This window comes from Lissotriton helveticus, chromosome 3_1 (genome assembly GCF_964261635.1).
Source record: "Lissotriton helveticus chromosome 3_1, aLisHel1.1, whole genome shotgun sequence".
Taxonomy (NCBI): Eukaryota; Metazoa; Chordata; class Amphibia; order Caudata; family Salamandridae; genus Lissotriton; species Lissotriton helveticus.
Window position 1 is genome coordinate 1,978,855,710 of NC_136061.1, and position 24,440 is coordinate 1,978,880,149.

Here is a 24,440-nt window from a genome sequence, read left to right on the forward strand (position 1 = left end):
TTGACAAATCACACTTTTTCTCAACAATTCTTTCCCTTAGTCTCTCTTGTTCTACCTTAGAGGTTGCCACTTCCAAATTTCTTTGATTGTTTAGAATGTCTGACTCTAATTTATTAATATTTTGTCTAATCTCCTTGTTTCTTTTAACTGCCAGACCAATCAGGGTGTCCCTAATCACCGCCTTGGAGGCATCCCAAACTATCTGTGTAGATGTTCCTTTATTAGAGTTGTTTTGAAAATAATCTTCCGTTATAAATTTCAATTTTTCGATAACCTGTTCCTCTAGGAGAAGAGTGCAGTCTACAGTCCATCTTGAATCACCCTGGGTAAAGTCCTGATTTATCTCTGTGTAGACTAAGGAATGATTAGATAAATGGGCTGGTACATGTTCAACTTTTATTACGCTGTTACTTATCTTTTTATAAATTAGGAAAAAGTTGATTCTTGATGCATGACTATACTTATGATTTTTATAAGTGAATCTATTAGTTTGATCAACCTTGTTCTTCCAAACGTCTACTAGGCCCAAATCTACCCTAAATCTACTCAGCCATTCCCTCATTTTAGGAAGGTTTAAGGCTTTCCCTGGGGGATACCTTTCACTTTTAGGATCTAATAGCAGATTAAAATCTCCTCCCAAGAATATTGGAACCAATATATTAATTAGTTGGGTGTATAGTGATTGGAGCGGCGCTGGGTCGAATATATATTTGGCCCATAATAGCCAGCTATTGCGTCGTGGTTGCTTTCTGATTTAATTTTTGCAACTGCCTAACTTCCCTTCGCGTCAGCATATTCATCTAATATAATTTTTTTATGTTTTAAAAAACAATTATGGCCATTCCCTTAATACAGCAGACTTGATTTGTACATACATAACTCTCCACCCATTTTTTGTTTTATAATTTAGATCCACTCAAATTTTGAAAGATATGTTTCTTGTAAAATTATATTGCTTTTTACTAATTTCAAGTACTCAAAAATTTTCTGGCGTCTTCTCCTCACTCTAAACCCATTTACATTCCAAGATATGATCTTTAATTTATTCTTCTAGTCTTATTTTCTCTCCCTCATCTACTTCATCCACCTTCCAGAGCTTACTCATCCTACTGGGATCTTGACCACTTTTATATTCTGCATATTGGACCATTTTTTTTAATATTTATTCCCTAATGCTCCCCACCCAAAAAGGAAGAAAACTGTGCCCTCAAAAAATGAGTATACACCACCCTAACACCACCCTCCCTCCCCTAGAGAACCCTCCCAGCTATCCTAGGACTAACAACTGTCCTATTTCGAGCACCTTTGTCCTGAGGTCTTATTTATTTAGTTATAGATGCCTCCCTGTTTTGTACTTTAATTTGTTCTAATAATTTTTCCACCTCTTTCGGATCCCTGATATTGTATGTCTGATTGTTACACATGATCCTAAGTGCAGTTGGGAACTTCATTTGAACTGTTGCACCCAGTGACTTAAGGTCCTGCATGTAGTTTCCCAGCTGGCACTGTCTGTCCTGTGTGGCTCATGACAGATCAGACCTAATTTTAAAGGGAGAACATGGCGGCCAAGTAAGACGCCCGGTCACGAGCTCCGTTTGATCGAGGAATGGAACGCGTTTAGTATAGACACCCGCAACAGTGAAACCAACAACTCTAATCATAATGATATCCGACGATGTATAAAAGAAAAATAGCGTGCATGGAGAGATAAACTTACCGGTGTTCCCGCTGTATATGCGAGAGAAGCTGATCTCGAGTAGCCGCTCCCGCTCACAGGGCGGTCTTGGAGTGGGAGGGAGATTAGGCGAGGAGCGGCTCACCAGCCAGGCAAAAATGTGCAAGCCCTGGGGAAGCGTGTGGGTGGAAGCCGCGGAGAGACTGCTTTGCAGTCGGATACCAACAGCCTGGGTAGCTTTCAGAGGCCCCGCTGGTAAAGTTTGGACTTATTTGTATTTGTATTTTGTATGGGGTATTTCTAGAGCGCTAACTGTCGCTCCGGAAGGAGCATCCTGGCGCTGAGAAACACGTGTACAAACCAGGTAGGAGGCTCTAAATGGCCGCCATTACGAAACCATCTGGCAAACTAAAGATCAAAGTTTTTAACTGTCTCCTGAAGGCATTTTCCTGAACAAGTAGTCTGAGGTTCAAGGGCATGGCGTTCCAGGCCTTAGAGGCCAGCACTGTAAACGTCTTTCCTCCTTTGGTTTTAAGCTTGAATCTAGGGATGTTGATTAGATTACCCCCGATGACCTCAGGCATCACGGAGGATCATAACGAGTAAAACGTCTCGTAAGGTATTTCGGACCTGTCTTATTGAGGGATCTAAAGGCGGTTAGCAGGATTAAAAAAGAATTATTTTATGTAGGAGCAGCCAGTGAAGGGTCTGAGGCGCGGTAGAGGCAGAAGATCTTCTAGATAATTTCAATACTAGTCTAGCTGCCGCGTGTTGAACACTCTGTAGCTTTTTTAGCGTGGTTTTCTTATTCTCCTTTGAAAAGCCCAGGACTGGATAAGAAGGCGGAAACCCAGTGTGATCCTCCCTCAACGTGCATGAAATCGGTAAGAGGGAGAGGGAGGGGAAAAACTGGGGCAGCTATTAACACTTTAACTAAAGCACAAGTGGAGAATTCTCTGCAGCACGTAGAAACAAATTCAGCTTCTTTGGAAACACAACAAAGTCCTCTCAAGAAAAAGTCTCCTGATATACTAATAAAGCAAGGATTTTCTTATGCTTTAAGAAATAGACCCTTTGCAGCTGAGATTGTGGAAAAGGAAAGTCAGAGTACATCAGGAGAAGCTCGAGAAAACACACTTGCAATTATAACAATAAAAATAACAGGAAGGGCAAAAGAGGAGAGGAAATATTGTGGTTATATCCACCAAAGCTGCTAAAACCGCCGAAGTTGACCGAGCCAAACAAGGGGTAAAAATAAAAGTAACCCCATCTTTACGCTCCTTTTTTAAAATACAGGAGAAACTCCCTCAAAGGACTCTAAATCTGGAGGAAAGTGAAAATATTACCAAGGGGGGGGAGACAAACATGGAAGCCAAAGAACCAATATCTGTTGGAGGAGCTATAACGATGCAAAATCGGTTTTACCTACTAGAAGCGGAAAACCTTCAGAATTGAGGGGCAGGATCTCGAAAAGGTGCTTCTAGGGGGCTCAGGTACAAAAGTTCAGAGTAAAGCCCCAGGAGGTCAGGAAAACAATTCAGAGCGATTTTTGCAAAACGGCTCAGATAATCTGCTAGAAACACTAATAGTGGAAATGAGATCTAATTTTGCAAGATCGGAAAAAAATCAAGAAAAAATTCTGGCCACATGTGAAGCACTTGAGTCAAAGGTTAACTCTTTAATGGTCCGAGTGTTGGTAATGGAAAACACAATGGAACAAACCCGGGAAGAAGTAAAAAATTGTCAAGAGGAAATTTACAAGATAAGAATAAATGAAAAAGATCTGAGAGAAAAAATCGAAATACTGGAAAATAACTCGAGGTGAAATAATTTGCGAATATTGAATATTACGGAAGGCTTGGAAGGGCAAGACAAAGGATTTTGCGGTGAAACTATTGGCTGATTTTATTCCGGGGCTAGATGAAAAAACCTTGGAGAAAGATATTCAAAGGGTACATAGAGACCCCTTCAGATTAGGCAGAATGAGGAAAATTCTCATAAATGTTAAAACTTACACATTGAAAGAAAAAATTCTGAGCAAATCCCTAAAAGCTGGTAAAACAGTGTTTGTCTAGTCATAGTTCTGACTTATATTGCAGGCATAGGGGGTTAGTGTGCCTCCTGTAAAGCACATCATGGAATATGCACATCACATATTTGTATTTTATGTAAATAGCTCGTGGGTTGCTGCATTTGTCACAAAGATCATTTTGTTACTGGCAGTTCATAAGTTGCATGTTACAAAGAGGAATGATACGTAGGCCAAGTGATGTGGAACAGGATAGTGGATTTATTCATAAGATTACTTCTTTGTAGGTTGGTTACAGGAAACAAGTTAGATCCATATTAGGCCCCACCAGGAGCAGCCTCCTTGCTGCTCAGCCCATCCATTCCAACTGACTCTCTCTCCCACTCAAACACTCCAAACATTCCGATGACATCACCATTGACTGAGCAGCAAGGCAGAGGACATCAATAGGGAGGATGCACTAATCAAGTAATAGATTACAACACATCCCCCCTCTATAATGATTACAACATTTATTTCGGCGACAAGGATGGAATAGGGAGGATACACTAATCTAGTAATAGATTACAACATTGCACCCCTTTTCATATATCACAGTGAGCTATGAACCAACATAAGGAAACTGCAAGGCATGGCTGTAATAAATTGGGGGTAAAGGCCAGGGGTGACAGTTGAAAAGGTGTGGAGTCATAAAAAGCAGAGTCGGACAGTCAATGTATTATACCTTGACTTTTTTTAAAACAAAACATTTTTCACAAATTGGCAACAAGGACAAATGTGACATTAAATCTCTTCTGGCTTAGTAATTGACCATAAACAGGTGCATGATAAAATAATATGAAGAGTTAAGGCAGCTCCTGCAGAGATTTTTGTGCACCCAGCAATTTTCTGTGGATAATAATCAAGCTGCGGTTTAATGCACTTGCTAGAGAGAACAGTGTTTGACTATTCATAGTTCTGATTTATATAGCAGGCATGGAGGGATAATGTGCCTCCTGTAAAGCACATCATGTAACATGCAGATAACATATTTGTATGTATTGGAAATAGCTCAGTGGGTATCATTTTACTATTGGCAGTTCACAAGTTACAATCCTTCTCATATATCACATTGAGCTATGAACCAGCCTAAGGATTTTGCAAAGGATGGGGTTAAAACCTTATATTCTTTTGTCAATCATTTCTTTATCTAAGGTTGCTGTTAATGTGTTACTTTGGGTAGTACCACAGTCTTATTAGTGCAGACAACCCCAACCAATGTGTTACATTTTAAATACCGACTTTGTGTTTCAAGCACTATTCTCTGACCCTGTCCTGACCCTAAACAGCCGGGTGCCTGAGGCAGGGTCAGAGAATAGTTGCAACTTGCAAGTAAGCAACTTCAACTCTGGCAGCTTGCCGGCGCCATTCTAAAATGGTTACAAAGTTAGCTTCAACTCGGGCACCTGCCTTAACTCTGTAAGTGCTTCATTTGGGCCAAAAATTAAACCTCAACAGGAAGCACTTACAGATATAAATAAAGCAGGTGCCCGAGTTGAAGCTCAAATTCAGTAACGTTTTAATCAGCCTAAAACATTAGTGAGTACGGTCGAGGCTGGGCAAGTGTGCTTTAAACCCATATCTGCAGTCGAAAATTTGCCGTAATACTCGAGGGAGGTCTTTGAATCCATGAGTTTCTCGAGCGCAATCCCCGTGCAGTTCCTGTGACCAGGAGGCTGCTTTCTCCTCACCTGCTGCCCTGCTTGCTCTCTGACCTTTTATACACAAGAGGCATGTTGACACGCATAGAAGCCCGCACCTCACACTAGCGGTATCAAACGTCTTCCCGCCCTTTCCCAACTATGATGGACAGCTCACTCAAGGGACCTCGACGCCTTTTGGCGCGGTGGCAAAGTTACAGGCAATACATGGTCAGTGGATACAAATCTTCTGGCCCTTTACGCAGCTGCAGTGTAGGAAAAGCACTATACATTTACCCAACGAGGTAGCACTTACTGATTAGCCAGTAGAAAGTACTCCAGTTGAGTAGAGTGCAAATTGCAAAAAAATCCGCGAGTTCGCGGGAAAATCCACAAATTCGCGGATTTGTTTGCGATTTCGCGCATATTCGCGGACCGCAGATCGGCAAAATTCACCCATACTTAATGCCAATTTGTAAGTGTCCCGTTGTAGGAGCCCATCTTGCCTCTGGGGATCCCCAAAGGTGGTAGCAATGGAGCATAAGGCAACTTATTCCTGGTAAGATATAAGCTTCTCCTATAGCAGCGATGGGCTAATGTAAGACAAGCCTGCGAGGGGCTTGCGGGGCAGGCAATCGGGTGAAAAAGATGGCATGTCTGAGATTGGGACCATGGTGGCTGCATTGAGGCTGTGTCTTCCAGACCATATCCAGCGAACCACTTCATCACCCACTGCAGCTGTGCTGCCAGATAACATAGTTCCAAGTTGGGTACTGCCAGACAGCCCCTGCCAGTGGGTGCGTAGAGTTTCCATAATGCCATCCTGGGACAACCCGAGTTAAAACTAACCCGAGTTAAAACTAAGTCCTCGGATCATCTGCTCAAGCTCACAAAATATCTTGGCTGAGACAAAAACTGGAAGATTGGAAAAATAATATAATAATTTGGGTCGCACTACCATCATGCTCAAAGCTACTCTACACATCATATTCAATGGAAGTGCCTTCCAGAACTTGATCTGCGCTCGTTCAGCGACTACAGCCCATGTCAGGTTCCCCTCTAATATGTCAGTGGAGTCCCGTTATATAAATATGCCCAGGTACCGGAAAGTGGTCGTCTGATGAAGGAGTGAGTTATTAATGCGGAAATTCAGATCAGTGGTCTCCTCCCGGAAGGGGTATTGACATGACTTCGACCAGTTAACCTTAAGTCCCGACACCTTCTCAAAATTCCCAAGGGTATCTGCTTTGGAGGCAGGTAGGTTATGCAGATCTTTTAGGTATATTAGTAGATCATCTGTGTAAAGAGAGACAGCATGCAAACCATCTCCCAGCCAGATACCCCAGTCTGCGCTCTCTCTGCTGAGCTGTGCTGCCAATGGCTCCATTGCAAGTGAGAAGAGGAGTGGCGACAGAGGACAATCCTGCCTAGTGCCTCTAATGATCTTTATATTTTCTGATATTAAATGTCCTCTCCTGACTCTGGTACTATGTAAAGCAATCCCATCATGTAGAGAAATTAGTCTCCTAAACCGTACCCACGCAGCACCTCAAATAGATACGGCCATTCCAGGGAATCAAAGGCCTTTTCTAAATCTAACACCAAGCAGCCTGAAGAAGGCCAGGCTTCTGTGGCATATTTCTGAACCCTGAAGAGTCAACAGATGTTAAGTGCCATACTTCTAGTAGGGACGAACCCGTTTTGCTCCGTATGACCAAGAACCGTACCATTGGTGCCAGCCTTGCGGCTATTATGGACTCCATGATCTTGTTAAGTAACACCAGTTGCCTGTATCACCCTAGCATTAATGGGTCTCTGCCTGGCTTGGGAAGAGAAATCAACAGTGCTTCATTTTGTGTGGCTGGGAGCGTAGAGTCGGTTAACCAGGTATCATAAGATTTCTTAAGTTGAGGTGCCAGAGACTCTGCGTATACCTTATAAAACTCTGCCGGCAGGTCATCCGGACCAGATGTTTTGCCGGTCGCTAGTGCACTTATACTTGCTCTTATTTCATCTAGGAGAATAGGCTCATCTAGTTCCAGCCGTTGTTCGGGTGTGATTTGTGGCAGATGAATGTCTACGACGTACCCTTGAATGTCTTCGGGTGTAGCTAGGACAGAGGACTTATAAAGTGCAGTTTAATGAGTCGTGAATTTCCGGTGTATGTCCCTTTGTGAACACAAAGTGAGGCCTTGTGCGGAGCGAATTGAGGTGACCAGTGAAATAGTGTCTTCTGTCCGGATCAACCATGCTAGTAGTCAGCCTTTTCTCCGTATTGATGCTTGCGAGCAAACTATGCTGCAAAATTAAGCCTTTCCAACAGTTGGGCTTGTGCATCCTTACTGTCAGTTAGACGTTTGGACAATCCTGCAATTGTATCTCTCTTGTGTGTTGCCATTGTCTTTTCTAGGCTAGTACGTTCTTTTTCCAATTGCTTGCGCATGTCAGCCTGCACACCAATGCAGTGTCCTCTAACAAATGTTTGAAAGCATCCCATTCTATCAATGATGACGAGGTGGAGTCTGCATTTACCTCATTTAGACTGATACTCCTGAGGCGGAAAGCCGGGAGCACGTTTCTTGTGTTTTAATCATTTGAGTGTCACATTATCTTGTATTTTACCACTCACCTCTGCTCCTTTTAAAGCTCTTGCTTGGAATCCTAAAAGCGCCCAGACTGCGCCGCGCAGCGGATTCAGCGCTGCCGCGGTTGTTGAACGGGACACTCTTGGCGCCATTTCCGGCGCTTGCTGTGACCACGCCCCTTTTCGAGACCACGCCCCCTCCGAGCCCTTAAAAGGCGCTGGTTACTATCGCCTGGGCAGATAGACTGATACTCCTGAGGCGGAAAGCCGGGAGCACGTTTCTTGTGTTCTAATCATTTGAGTGTCACATTAGCTTGTATTTTACCACTCACCTCTGCTCCTTTTAAAGCTCTTGCTTGGAATCCTAAAAGCGCCCAGATTACGCCGCGCAGCGGATTCAGCGCTGCCGCGGTTGTTGAACGGGACACTCTTGGCGCCATTTCCGGTGCTTGCCGTGACCACGCCCCTTTTTGAGGCCACGCCCCCTCCGAGCCCTTAAAAGGCGCTGATTACTATCGCCTGGGCAGATAGACTGATACTCCTGAGGCGGAAAGCCGGGAGCACGTTTCTTGTGTTTTAATCATTTGAGTGTCACATTATCTTGTATTTTACCACTCACCTCTGCTCCTTTTAAAGCTCTTGCTTGTAATCCTAAAAGCGCCCAGACTACGCCGCGCAGCGGATTCAGCGCTGCCGCGGTTGTTGAACGGGACACTCTTGGAGCCATTTCCGGCGCTTGCCGTGACCACCCCCCTTTTCGAGGCCACGCCCCCTCCGAGCCCTTAAAAGGCGCTGATTACTATCGCCTGGGCAGATAGACTGATACTCCTGAGGCAGAAAGCCGGGAGCACGTTTCTTGTGTTTTAATCATTTGAGTGTCACATTATCTTGTATTTTACCACTCACCTCTGCCCCTTTTTAAAGCTCTTGCTTGGAATCCTAAAAGCGCCCAGACTACGCCGCGCAGCGGATTCAGCGCTGCCGCGGTTGTTGAACGGGACACTCTTGGCGCCATTTCCGTTGCTTGCCGTGACCACGCCCCTTTTCGAGGCCACGCCCCCTCCGAGACCTTAAAAGGCGCTGATTACTATCGCCTGGGCAGATAGACTGATACTCCTGAGGCGGAAAGCCGGGAGCACGTTTCTTGTCTTTTAATCATTTGAGTGTCACATTATCTTGTATTTTACCACTCACCTCTGCTCCTTTTAAAGCTCTTGCTTGGAATCCTAAAAGCGCCCAGATTACGCCGCGCAGCGGATTCAGCGCTGCCGCGGTTGTTGAACGGGACACTCTTGGCGCCATTTCCGGTGCTTGCCGTGACCACGCCCCTTTTCGAGGCCACGCCCCCTCCGAGCCCTTAAAAAGCACTGATTACTATCGCCTGGGCAGATAGACTGATACTCCTGAGGCGGAAAGCCGGGAGCACGTTTCTTGTGTTTTAATCATTTGAGTGTCACATTATCTTGTATTTTACCACTCACCTCTGCTCCTTTTAAAGCTCTTGCTTGGAATCCTAAAAGCGCCCAGACTACGTCGCGCAGCGGATTCAGAGCTGCCGCGGTTGTTGAACGGGACACTCTTGGAGCCATTTCCGGCGCTTGCCGTGACCACCCCCCCTTTTCGAGGCCACGCCCCCTCCGAGCCCTTAAAAGGCGCTGATTACTATCGCCTGGGCAGATAGACTGATACTCCTGAGGCAGAAAGCCGGGAGCACGTTTCTTGTGTTTTAATCATTTGAGTGTCACATTATCTTGTATTTTACCACTCACCTCTGCCCCTTTTTAAAGCTCTTGCTTGGAATCCTAAAAGCGCCCAGACTACGCCGCGCAGCGGATTCAGCGCTGCCACGGTTGTTGAACGGGACACTCTTGGCGCCATTTCCGGTGCTTGCCGTGACCACGCCCCTTTTTGAGGCCACGCCCCCTCCGAGCCCTTAAAAGGCGCTGATTACTATCGCCTGGGCAGATAGACTGATACTCCTGAGGCGGAAAGCCGGGAGCACGTTTCTTGTGTTTTAATCATTTGAGTGTCACATTATCTTGTATTTTACCACTCACCTCTGCTCCTTTTAAAGCTCTTGCTTGGAATCCTAAAAGCGCCCAGACTACGCCGCGCAGCGGATTCAGCGCTGCCGCGGTTGTTGAACGGGACACTCTTGGAGCCATTTCCGGCGCTTGCCGTGACCACCCCCATTTTCGAGGCCACGCCCCCTCCGAGCCCTTAAAAGGCGCTGATTACTATCGCCTGGGCAGATAGACTGAAACTCCTGAGGCAGAAAGCCGGGAGCACGTTTCTTGTGTTTTAATCATTTGAGTGTCACATTATCTTGTATTTTACCACTCACCTCTGCCCCTTTTTAAAGCTCTTGCTTGGAATCCTAAAAGCGCCCAGACTACGCCGCGCAGCGGATTCAGCGCTGCCGCGGTTGTTGAACGGGACACTCTTGGCGCCATTTCCGGCGCTTGCCGTGACCACGCCCCTTTTCGAGGCCACGCCCCCTCCGAGACCTTAAAAGGCGCTGATTACTATCGCCTGGGCAGATAGACTGATACTCCGGAGGCGGAAAGCCGGGAGCACGTTTCTTGTCTTTTAATCATTTGAGTGTCACATTATCTTGTATTTTACCACTCACCTCTGCTCCTTTTAAAGCTCTTGCTTGGAATCCTAAAAGCGCCCAGATTACGCCGCGCAGCGGATTCAGCGCTGCCGCGGTTGTTGAACGGGACACTCTTGGCGCCATTTCCGGTGCTTGCCGTGACCACGCCCCTTTTCGAGGCCACGCCCCCTCCGAGCCCTTAAAAGGCGCTGATTACTATCGCCTGGGCAGATAGACTGATACTCCTGAGGCGAGGCGGAAAGCCGGGAGCACGTTTCTTGTGTTTTAATCATTTGAGTGTCACATTATCTTGTATTTTACCACTCACCTCTGCTCCTTTTAAAGCTCTTGCTTGGAATCCTAAAAGCGCCCAGACTACGCCGCGCAGCGGATTCAGCGCTGCCGCGGTTGTTGAACGGGACACTCTTGGAGCCATTTCCGGCGCTTGCCGTGACCACCCCCCCTTTTCGAGGCCACGCCCCCTCCGAGCCCTTAAAAGGCGCTGATTACTATCGCCTGGGCAGATAGACTGATACTCCTGAGGCAGAAAGCCGGGAGCACGTTTCTTGTGTTTTAATCATTTGAGTGTCACATTATCTTGTATTTTACCACTCACCTCTGCCCCTTTTTAAAGCTCTTGCTTGGAATCCTAAAAGCGCCCAGACTACGCCGCGCAGCGGATTCAGCGCTGCCGCGGTTGTTGAACGGGACACTCTTGGCGCCATTTCCGGTGCTTGCCGTGACCACGCCCCTTTTTGAGGCCACGCCCCCTCCGAGCCCTTAAAAGGCGCTGATTACTATCGCCTGGGCAGATAGACTGATACTCCTGAGGCGGAAAGCCGGGAGCACGTTTCTTGTGTTTTAATCATTTGAGTGTCACATTATCTTGTATTTTACCACTCACCTCTGCTCCTTTTAAAGCTCTTGCTTGGAATCCTAAAAGCGCCCAGACTACGCCGCGCAGCGGATTCAGCGCTGCCGCGGTTGTTGAACGGGACACTCTTGGAGCCATTTCCGGCGCTTGCCGTGACCACCCCCCTTTTCGAGGCCACGCCCCCTCTGAGCCCTTAAAAGGCGCTGATTACTATCGCCTGGGCAGATAGACTGATACTCCTGAGGCAGAAAGCCGGGAGCACGTTTCTTGTGTTTTAATCATTTGAGTGTCACATTATCTTGTATTTTACCACTCACCTCTGCCCCTTTTTAAAGCTCTTGCTTGGAATCCTAAAAGCGCCCAGACTACGCCGCGCAGCGGATTCAGCGCTGCCGCGGTTGTTGAACGGGACACTCTTGGCGCCATTTCCGGCACTTGCCGTGACCACGCCCCTTTTCGAGGCCACGCCCCCTCCGAGCCCTTAAAAGGCGCTGATTACTATCGCCTGGGCAGATAGACTGATACTCCTGAGGCGGAAAGCCGGGAGCACGTTTCTTGTCTTTTAATCATTTGAGTGTCACATTATCTTGTATTTTACCACTCACCTCTGCTCCTTTTAAAGCTCTTGCTTGGAATCCTAAAAGCGCCCAGATTACGCCGCGCAGCGGATTCAGCGCTGCCGCGGTTGTTGAACGGGACACTCTTGGCGCCATTTCCGCTGCTTGCCGTGACCACGCCCCTTTTCGAGGCCACGCCCCCTCCGAGCCCTTAAAAGGCGCTGATTACTATCGCCTGGGCAGATAGACTGATACTCCGGAGGCGGAAAGCCGGGAGCACGTTCTTGTGTTTTAATCATTTGAGTGTCACATTATCTTGTATTTTACCACTCACCTCTGCTCCTTTTAAAGCTCTTGCTTGGAATCCTAAAAGCGCCCAGACTACGCCGCGCAGCGGATTCAGCGCTGCCGCGGTTGTTGAACGGGACACTCTTGGAGCCATTTCCGGCGCTTGCCGTGACCACCCCCCCTTTTCGAGGCCACGCCCCCTCCGAGCCCTTAAAAGGCGCTGATTACTATCGCCTGGGCAGATAGACTGATACTCCTGAGGCGGAAAGCCGGGAGCACGTTTCTTGTCTTTTAATCATTTGAGTGTCACATTATCTTGTATTTTACCACTCACCTCTGCTCCTTTTAAAGCTCTTGCTTGGAATCCTAAAAGCGCCCAGATTACGCCGCGCAGCGGATTCAGCGCTGCCGCGGTTGTTGAACGGGACACTCTTGGCGCCATTTCCGCTGCTTGCCGTGACCACGCCCCTTTTCGAGGCCACGCCCCCTCCGAGCCCTTAAAAGGCGCTGATTACTATCGCCTGGGCAGATAGACTGATACTCCGGAGGCGGAAAGCCGGGAGCACGTTCTTGTGTTTTAATCATTTGAGTGTCACATTATCTTGTATTTTACCACTCACCTCTGCTCCTTTTAAAGCTCTTGCTTGGAATCCTAAAAGCGCCCAGACTACGCCGCGCAGCGGATTCAGCGCTGCCGCGGTTGTTGAACGGGACACTCTTGGAGCCATTTCCGGCGCTTGCCGTGACCACCCCCCCTTTTCGAGGCCACGCCCCCTCTGAGCCCTTAAAAGGCGCTGATTACTATCGCCTGGGCAGATAGACTGATACTCCTGAGGCAGAAAGCCGGGAGCACGTTTCTTGTGTTTTAATCATTTGAGTGTCACATTATCTTGTATTTTACCACTCACCTCTGCCCCTTTTTAAAGCTCTTGCTTGGAATCCTAAAAGCGCCCAGACTACGCCGCGCAGCGGATTCAGCGCTGCCGCGGTTGTTGAACGGGACACTCTTGGCGCCATTTCCGGCGCTTGCCGTGACCACGCCCCTTTTCGAGGCCACACCCCCTCCGGGCCCTTAAAAGGCGCTGATTACTATCGCCTGGGCAGATAGACTGATACTCCTGAGGCGGAAAGCCGGGAGCACGTTTCTTGTGTTCTAATCATTTGAGTGTCACATTAGCTTGTATTTTACCACTCACCTCTGCTCCTTTTAAAGCTCTTGCTTGGAATCCTAAAAGCACCCAGACTACGCCACGCAGCGGATTCAGCGCTGCCGCGGTTGTTGAACGGGACACTCTTGGCGCCATTTCCGGCGCTTGCCGTGACCACGCCCCTTTTTGAGGCCACGTCCCCTCCGAGCATTTAAAAGGCGCTGATTACTATCGCCTGGGCAGATAGACTGATACTCCTGAGGTGGAAAGCCGGGAGCACGTTTCTTGTGTTTTAATCATTTGAGTGTCACATTATCTTGTATTTTACCACTCACCTCTGCTCCTTTTAAAGCTCTTGCTTGGAATCCTAAAAGCGCCCAGACTACGCCGCGCAGCGGATTCAGCGCTGCCGCGGTTGTTGAACGGGACACTCTTGGCGCCAAATCCCGGAGCTTGCCGTGACCACGCCCCTTTTCGAGGCCACGCCCCTTTCCTCCCTGTCCTTTCCTATAAACCATGTGTCGATTTCGGACGTGCAGCGGACGAGGGCAGCGGGAGCGCCGTTTGCGCGCCAAAGGCACGCTTAAGGCAAGCCCGTCTGCGCCCGTCCGCGCCAAGGTAGCGCCTGGTGCCAGCTATGCTGCATGTCTCGCTCCTACTGCCCCTAGCACGCTCCTCTCTGGCCCCCCATACTCTAGAGAGATGCTCTTACAATTGGGTACGCTACACTCGGACAAAGGAACTTTTAATTTGCTAAATACGGCTCAGCCTCGAGCTGACTTCATGGCTAACAATCTGTTGAACTGTGGCCTTCTGAATGTAAGGTCCTTGCCGAGGCACTGTATCGAGATTCAACTACTTATTGAATCTCACGAACTTGACGTCCTTTTTATGACAGAAACATGGACGCGTTCTGACTGCATGGTTGACCCGGGCTTTACCTGCCCTCCTGGGTTCAAATTCCTACATACCCCTAGAGCTAATGGTAGAGGAGGGGGAGTTGGTGTGATTTTTACTGCAACCTGCAATATTAAGACATGTGCGTTAGACCCGATCGTAGGAACGGAACTTCTAGGATTATCTATCCAGACTCAGTCCGGGAATATTGTTACCGGGGTAGTCTGTTACCGTCCACCGGGTGCGTTCAGCCTTCAACATCAACAGGCGCTCTTGACCACCTTAACCAATATTGCACTTTCGCATCACAAACTGTTCATCTTGGGTGATTTCAATCTTTGGCAGAACGGCGTCCTCGACTCCAGTCTCCGCAACCTACTCAACTTTTGCGAAAGCCTTGGACTTTCCCAGTTGGTCACAGGAGCAACCCATAGGGGCGGACACCTTTTAGATCTACTGTTCGCAGGCCCCCAGTTAGTAACAATGGGAGAAACTTTACCCATGGATTGGACAGACCACTCACTCATTAATTTCTTTCTAGACCTTAAAAGTGACTATTCCAAAGCTCTTGGGTTGACCTACAAAACCAAGTGCAGAGATTGGAAAGCCCTCACTCGTCTACACTCTTTAGGGGAAGTGTTTCAACTAGATCAATTCTTTGATGAAAAAAAACAGGTTGATGATAACTACTCCTCTCTGTGTTCAAGGATGACTACTATCCTGGATGTTCATGCCCCACAAAAAATCCGCAACTGTAAGGGCTCCAATTTTGCGCCCTGGTTTAACGATAGCCTGAAAAATCTGAAGCAGAGCTGTAAACAGGCTGAGAGAAGGTGGAGACGAAATTACACTGTAACCACCAAAGAACTTTGGAAAAATAAAGTGCGGGAATATAAGAACTTGATTAAAAAATCTAAAGCCGACTACTACTCCTCCATGATCTGCAACTCCCCTAACAGCTCCAGAAACATATTTAATATATTGAATAGTGTCACCAACCCGGAATGTGTCAAAAATACCATTGTCCCGTCTCAAGATCTCTGCGACAATCTTGCTGCGTTTTTTAATGATAAAATTGAACTGATCATTAAGGACCTAGATGCCTCTCCTGACTCTATCCCTTCCCCCGATCTTAGTCCTAGTCCCCCTGCGAACCAGCAAGTAGTGCCACCAATGGCCTTAAATGACCTTCTACTCGAGTTTACACCTATCACATATGAGGCCTTTGTTAAACGAGCCAGTAAGATCTCCTCTGGGTCTCCTCTAGACCCTGTCCCTCCCAAAGTATGGAAGGAATTTGAGCTGGAACTTCTTCCTTCCCTGCATGCAATTTGCAATCAATCACTTGCTACCGGAATTGTTCCGGCTCAGTGGAAGCGGGCATTAATATCCCCTCTGCTAAAAAAGCCCTCTCTTGACCCAGACTGCTCTAAGAACTACCGTCCCATATCTCTGTTGCCCTTCCCAGCCAAAATTGTCGAAAGTTGGGTTAGTAACACCCTCTCTACCCATCTGGAATGTCACCATCTTCTTGATGCGGACCAATTTGGTTTCAGGCCCACCCATGGAACCGAGACCACCCTAATCACTGCTATGGACGAGCTTCAGAGGCGGGCAGACAGAAGGCAGGCAGCGTTCCTTATCCTGCTTGACATGTCTGCCGCCTTTGACACTGTGAACCATGATATTCTGCTGAAGCGGCTGTCTGAGGCAGGAATAAGAGGTTCGGCAGCACAGTGGTTCCACTCGTTCCTGCAGGATAGACAGCAAGCGGTGTCCATTCCCCCTTTTCGGTCGGCGTTCACTTTGGTCTCACATGGGGTCCCCCAGGGCTCTGCAATTAGCCCAATTCTTTTCAATCTTTACCTAAGACCGCTGATCTCGTTAATAAAAAGCTACAATATCAAAATTATCAACTACGCCGACGACACGCAGTTGATCCTCTCCCTGGAGGGAGAAGATTCTATCTCTATTGAGACATTTCACAACTGTCTGCGTGACACCTCTTGGTGGCTAAAAAAAACTCCCTCCACTTCAACGCAGGGAAAACGGAGGTACTTTTTAGCACTGGTACTAAGATTCCTCGGCCTTTTCCAGACAACCTCTGGCCACCTGAATCTGGGACCACAGTTCGTCCAGTAGCTACAATTCGCAACCTTGGGGTTGTGCTGAATCAGGAACTCAGTATGGAGTCGCACATTCAAAAGACTACTGCTTGTTGCTTCGCTATCCTCCGCTCCCTAAGGAAGATACTGCCTCTCCTCCCCATTCATGCACGTGCCCAAGTGGTACGCTGTACCATTCTTAGTCGTCTAGACTATTGTAACGCCCTGCTGCTGGAATCCCCTGGGTTCCTGTTAGACAGACTCCAAAGAGTCCAATCAGCAGCTGCAAAACTGGCACTGGGGCTTCCTAGAAGAGCAAGTGGAGCTTCCTCACTGAGCAAACTCCACTGGCTACCGGTGAGGCAAAGGGTACAATTTAAAGCCCTTTGTATAGTGTTTAGGGCGCTACATGCAATAGGCCCCGCCTCCATCCAATCTAAATTTGCTTGGTACACCCCAGCTAGGCAGCTTCGTTCTTCTGAAGCCAAGCTGGCAGTGGTTCCACGATTTAAAAGGATCAGATCCGGTGGCAGATCTTTGACGTGGCAGCTGCCAAGCTCTGGAACACGCTTCCAGCAGAAATTAGACACATCTCTGAATTTCTGCCTTTCAGGAAAAGAATTAAAACCTGGCTTTTCCCCACGTCAACTGGCCACTAAACTCCGTACTCGATGCTTCTGACTTTTCCCCGCTCTCTCAGTTTCAGTCAGCGCCAGGATGCCTGCCATGGTGACAGTGCGCTTAACAAATGCTTTAAATAAATAAATAAAATATTGCTCTACCGCTTACCCTACCAACTCCTGATATGTCGCATCCATTAATGTGTCCGGCTGTAGCCTCCATCTTGGACTTGCTGATGCGTCTATGTTCCAATCTAATTGTAGTGTGTGTGGGTTATGGTCTGAATGGGTCCTCTCCAGATATTGGGGTTCTGTGATGACTGGTAGGAGTTCCTCAGACACTAATATCTGATCAAGTCGGACGTGTAACACATGTGCCCCATAATGGAATGAATATATCTTGTCATGCGGGTTCCTGTGTCTCCATGCATCTGCTAGGTGCCACTGTGAGATCCACGCAATTTAGTGCCCTCATGGAGGCAGCTGTAGATGCACCGGGAAGGGGAGGAAAGGAGAGATCTAAGGTTACATCTAAAACACTGTTATAGTCACCACCCAGGATCATGAGAATTCCGTGCCAAGCAGCTAACTTGTTAGTCAGGATATCTAGGAATAAGGCCTGTTCAGTCTTGGGTGTGTAGATTGGTGCAATAATGATTGGTTGGCCGTCTAGTCAATCAATGTTTCCTCTATGTGAAAAGGAGTGCCCAGTGCGCCCCTGGCATACGCCGAATAACTCATGGTGTGTAGCTGCCCCCTCCATCTCCACTGTAGGTTCCTGACCTCGGGCCCAGCTAAATGTGTCTGCTGGAGAAGGGCGATCTGGATGTGGTGTCTCTTGAGATATGAATAAATTAAGTGTCTATGTGAGGGGCTATGTATGCCTCTCACGTTCCACATACATATTTTATTGGGGCATGATACTGTTACGTGAGCAAGTGTGTGGTGTGCACAGGGACCAGAGATATTATAATTGGTCGAGGAATAAAACCAAGGTAAAGATGGTTGTTGGTCTACCTTGTATACAGAGAAATAATTATGACGACCCAGCGCGCGATGGATGGCCAAACAGCATCAAACTAAAACATACAATGCCAAAAGGGCGAGAATTCAACTAGCAATCGTCCAAACTATAGAAAAAACAATCGACATTCCATCAATGTCAAGGGGGATTGCTGCACAGGCGTAATATGTTTATAATGCAAAGAACACAGGTTCATAGTACCCCTTATTGACCCGGTATTGAAGGCATATACCGGGGCCATGCACTGCTAAATGTGGGTCGGGTCTGTATGTGTAGCTATACATCTTTTTGTGGAAAAGCATACTTCTTTAAGTCCCATCCTCTCTACACCTACCTCTTGCAGCACATAATGGTACATATGAATAAACATTTCGGAGCATTATTACATAACGGTTACAACCTAGACTCTTTGTACTTGCATGGATGCCGGCTCATTGTGATCGTCTGCAGTTTGTGGGGTGATCCCTGGGAAGTTTTCTGAGTTTTGTGAATTAAGGGTCTAGTTCGATAGTTCCCCTTCACTGTCTCTCTCCTGCATGCTGGATTCAGACGGTACCTCGCCTTGTATCCCTCTGATTTCTACTGCCTCCTGCTTCTTCTATTCTACGTTGGGCCCAACGGTCAGCAACATTAGGGTTTTGATGCATCTCCTCTCTCTCCTACTCTTTCAGATCTGGCCACTGGAATGCGTTTCCTTTGTTCCAATCGATACTGAGGCGCATCCTGCAGATTCCCACGTGTCCAACCATTCGCCTGCTGCTTCAGGGGATTGAAGAATTGCGATTTACCTTGTGCTATTGATAGAGCGCGCGAGGCCACCCGACCAACAGTTTTCGCCGTTTCCGGCTTCAGGGCCCATATACTTTTCAAATCACCATATACATCGATCAGGTGACTTCACGAGCTCTATCAGGTTGGTGTGTGTGTGTTCCCTGCTACCAAATTTCGGTGCACCCGACTTACCATCCACCGATGCGGGTGCCTAATGACCACAATGAATCAGGGAGCTAGCTGTAAAGGAAAGGCAGCAAAATACAAACCCAACCAATAACCTTCAAATACTGTTTAAATGACCACGGACAACTGGAAGTTTTAAAATGTTTATCTAAAGTTCAATATTTTCTTGCATGAGGTACAGTAAAATAAGGCAATCAATAACCAAGATAACGTAAATCACATAGGCAGAAAGAAATAATGACAGAGTAATCATCAAGGTACAAAATAAAAATGTAACGAGAAAAGATACTATGCAAGTCAGTATTATCTAAACAGGGATAGACTAAGTGTGTGTGACTATAGAAGAACTTATAATGAATAACACGCTTCACTTAAGGTGAAAGGGCCTTTGAACAACCTAGGCAACGAAGTTCTAGACCATATCAGAAAATGACACACTGCTATGCAAAATATTATTCCTAACAAATGAGAAGACATAGGAATAACTTCGCAAAATTATAAATGACTGTTCAATAGTTGCGGAAAGGCATGGAAATATAACATATGCAATGTTGAACTTTATTTAAGCAAAAGTTAGAAATTCAGAAGGTGCAAGAATTTCAAGAGGTTTAGAGTAATATTTACCTAGAAAAGGTGTGGAAACCAAACCCTGGCCACGGGTCAGTTAAGGACAGGAAACCCTCAAGGAAGGATACCCCTCAAAGGACAGCAGGTGCAGAATGGACACCCAGGACAGGACAGGATACCCTCGAAATAGGAATCAGGACAGGACCCTCAGGACAGGACAGCAAACCCTCAGGACAGGACCCTCTTCAGGACAGGACCGGAACCCACAGTTCGGAAGCAACGCCTGCGCTCCACCCGCTCTGCAGCTATCGATCAAGACCCCGATTGGGTCAGCGAACTCCCAGCTAAGTGCTTTGCCAGCACTTTAAGGTTCAGTAGAACCTTAGTCTATGGTCAAATTCGGACAGAGTGCTCCGCAGCGCTCTGTATCTTCAGTCACCTATTGAGTGCGTTGGGTCAGTGACAGGTCAGCTAAACCAGACAAGTCGGACGGTTCACTAGGTGAACCCAGGGTAGATATACAGTTTGGGGACAGTGTACCACCCCCCAATGTTGCAAAGTGTCAGAATCCCTCAATTTCGATTGGTCCTAAGGTAGGGTTTGGGTAACACACCAATCACAATACGCGAATTGAAGCCTTCATTAACATATTTGGGTACCGCCTAGCAGATTTGGGGTTCCCATGAGCTAACAGTAGCGCAATATAACAATGTATCACATAAGGAGCTACATTCGCTGTTCTCGCAGGGCAGAGGTGACTTTCTCAGGAGCATCTCGCCCATCACTGCCAGCTGGCTATGTTCCATCAGCCAAGGTCCCTCGTGCTGCCGAATGTCGCACAGGCGCAGAAGGGACCTCCAATATGGCTCTCCTCTCACTCAGACCCCCATTTCCCACGGTACATGAAAAGTAAGCGAAAACAAATTAATACATAATAATGTCATTATGAAAACACATCACAGGGTTTGTACTTTTAACTCATCATCCAGAAATAAACTTAATTGCATTAAATGTTAGCTACATTGACACGGACACAAGAGCAGTGGCACGAGCTGTACCACATGATAAGCACAGCTATGAATTACGCATGCGCATAACTTTCCCTCCACTTCTGCAGACGCGTCAGGACACGTGAGTGTGGCTGACGCATGCGCAGTAACTAAAATACAAGCGACGGCCATTTTTAAAAGGACACGGATTAATTCATTAGAAATACACATAGGCAAGCTTCGGGAATTTTACTTAAGCTAAATATAAACGTTAGTAAAACATACACGGGTTACCTTATTACACATAAATGAGGTTCTTGATTTCGGCAAGCCGCAAAATATGCAAAGCTTTGCTTCATCAATCCCCTCTTTGATGATATCTACTATCATCACAAATTATACTGGAACCAGATGCCAACTTTCTTTCACACTTTATAAAGTTCTATTTCTTCCAGCAACCGCTCTAACTTTTCTCTTTCAGTTTTAGCAGGGTGAGAAGTTTTCACCTTTTTGTATATCTGATCATTCACTTCCTCTAATTCAATCTCATCCACACTTCGTTTCACTCCTCTTGCATTTACCTCGTGCTTTTTGGTGCGCTTGCGGTATTTACAGCATAAGAAAATGGAAAGTATAATAAGACCTATAATACCAATTGGCATCAGAATTTTGAATAATAAGCTTTTACCTATGCTAGCAAGCCAATGACCTACATTTGAGAGACCATCTACCAGTCTCTTCCAGGCACTATCAACCTCGAGTGGTTTGAGTTCCTTTGTCAAATTAGTAATGTTTTTCACATATCTTTTGATCTGTACACTTTTATCCGGAATATAAGTGCAACAATGTTGCGCCTTCAACATCCGGCAGACTCCGCCCTCTTTCGCTAATAAGGTGTCAAGAGCAAGTCGATTTTGTAAAACCATTGATCTGATCGCAACCATTTCGGTATTGACCAGCAGAAATCCATGAGCTGTTTCAGTAGACAGCACATCTACTATAGTAGACAATTTGCAAATTCTGTGAGTGTTCAGAACCACTCCCACTCCAGGTATCAGTGCACTGAAAATACTACCCATAATTTCACCTATACTCTCTCTTTTACTACGCACTAAGCCATTAGTATCTTCATTGCTTCCAGCTTTTCCATTCACATGGTATATTTTCGGGAAAACAATGCCAAAGTAGCAGCTCCCATACCAGTGATCCGGCAATTTGAAATAAGCCTTGTCCCCACAAATATAATAAATTCCAGGAAACACAGGCTCTGACCCATTTTTGAAACCCCAACCTCCAATTACCTTGTAATTATGTTCGCATTCACTGGAACCAATGAAAACATTATTATAATAGCTAGTCTTCTCGCGGTGAAGACATAGCTTGCCTTTCTTTTCAAAATCCAGCAACAGAGCAGGACCCGCTCCACCAGATGAGGTGCCTTCCATGTTTTCTGCCCACTTTGGCTTTTTCTGACTTTCGTCATTAGCCTTCTTCTGAATTTTAATTCTCCTTTTCTCTGCCATGTTCAGGAACATCTTTTCCTGCTCACGCAAAGAACAAGTCAAGTTATCTCTGTGTGCATCTGCTATGTCAATGTTCCCTATAGTCAGAAAGTAGTCTCCCATATATCTTATGGTGTCAGTTTTGGTATGTACAGGATTCAAGTTCCCACGTATAGGCAGTTCAGAAAAGATCACGTCATTGTTAGAGTAATAATACTGTAACGGTCCCCTTTTGTAAAATAAACTAGCTAAAATGCTACAGGAAATTCCATATGTTAATGGCAGATGATGGTATGTCACGCCTTCAGCCACCGAAGTAGGTAGCTTCATGCAGACATAGCAATCTTCAATTTCCATAGTTTCTACATAGTGTATTAACAAGTTTGCGAAAACATTCAAATGTGTCCTGTTTTTCATTCCATGGTAATGTAGTCCTTTCTCATCTGATGCTTCTAAGTCTCGTTTAGTTTGTCTCAATGCTCTCTCATGTCTTTCTACACTCTGTGTTGTCAGCTCCTCATTGTCAGTATTTACAACTTCAGTAGGGACAATGTTAGTATCTTTACTTACAGCAAAGGGAATGAAAATTGTTAATCCTATCCAGATAACTATCAGCACTACTACACTACATATACACACCTTGCAACACGTCTTAAAACGGCTGCAACTAGGTCTACCATTCACTGTTGAATCAGACATTTTAGCTCAGTAGGAGTGTTCTCACCCCTCTTTTTTACTTTTTACACAACTAGCTTACTTTGTGCAAATTCACGGTGGCTCGTCTTCCTCTTCAGCTGAGTACTCTGGGACAGGTTCTCCGTCGCTCACGTCAGTTATATCAAGATCTTCAAGTTCTTCCAAAACCAGTGTCCATTCAGGAGACTTGTACTTTTTGTTTTGCCTTTTTATTCGCTCACTCCTTCTTTTGGAAGAGTCTTCTTCTTGTTCTGCTATTCGAGCACTTCTTCTTGCTTCTGCACGTTTTTCTTCCACTGTCTTTATCCTTAGTCTCAGTCTTTTTACAAACCTAGGCTCAAGGTTGTTTCTTTTCTTTAGTCTCTTAGTCGGTACTTTGACTTCACTTTCTTTTCTTATTCTCTTGTTCTCTGTATCTTGTGGTAATTCTTCTCCACTTTCTTCTCCTACTTCCCTTATCTGACTAGTTCCAGGACTAGCGTCAAATTCTTCTGCCTGGTTGCAAATCTGGCCTTGTTCAGGAATATTTTGTTTTTGGCTTTCGATTGTCTCTGTTTCTGTTTCTGTTTCCTGAACCCGTTTTTCTAACCCTATCTGATCCTGTTCAAGCACTTCGATCTCTTTATTTTCTTCTGCTCGAACTATTACTCTATGTCTAGTCTGTCCCTTGTCCACATCAGGAGTTAATGGAGGAGTATCAAACACTTGTTCTGTATCCTGCACGTGTTCAGTATCGGGCACTTGTTCAGTCTTATTCACTTGTTCTGTATCAATCACGTGCTCTGTCCCTGTCTGACCTTCTCCTTCCTCAGTTTTGATTTGAATCTCAATCGGCTGAGGATCTTCGCCTGTGCCTTGCTTTTCCTGACTAGTCCACTCTCTACCTTCACTAAGTCGTTCTCTTGTTCTGATAGGATCTTCGGTCAGATCAATCATCGGTATCCATTCTTCTGGCCATATGCTTGGCAGCTCGTCTTCAGCTACTCCTGGCTCAGTTTCCTGGACCTCTTCAGCAGGCTGGTTTCTTGGCAGTTCGCAGTCAACTACTCCTGGGCCAACGTCTGCTGTTCCTGCAACCTGACTGGTGCTGGGCTGCTCGTTGTCAGTTGCTACTGGTCTGGCTCCTTCAGGGTCCTCTGCTGGTTGCCCTGGTTCTTCAAATCCTTTGTCTGGCAATACCTTCTGAGTGTGTCCGGCGTGGATCCACTGGGGAACACCTGCGACTTTCACTGCAGTGGTTGTCACCAGGATTACTTGGCGTTTCTTTCCCCACCTTGGTGCCAGACAGCTTGATCGAGTGTGCTTCTTTATTTTGACCCAGTCTCCTGGAACCAAGTTGTGGAGAGGAGTCGTTGGATTAAGGATGCCGTCGTCTCCAATCTGGCGAGAGATAGAACGCACTTGGTCACCCAATCTTCTGCAGTATTCAAGCACCAAATCATCAGTAATACTCAACAGTTTGCTTCCTGGCACCCATGCCTGTCTCATCACTCTTCCCATAATGATTTCATGGGGACTTAGGCCTGTCTTGCGGTCTGGAACACTTCTCAGTCCCATCAGGACCAGGGGCAGGGCCTTCACCCAGGTCATGCCAGTAGCATCTGTCAGTTTTGCTAGTCTGTTTTTGATAGTTCCATTTACTTGTTCCACTAT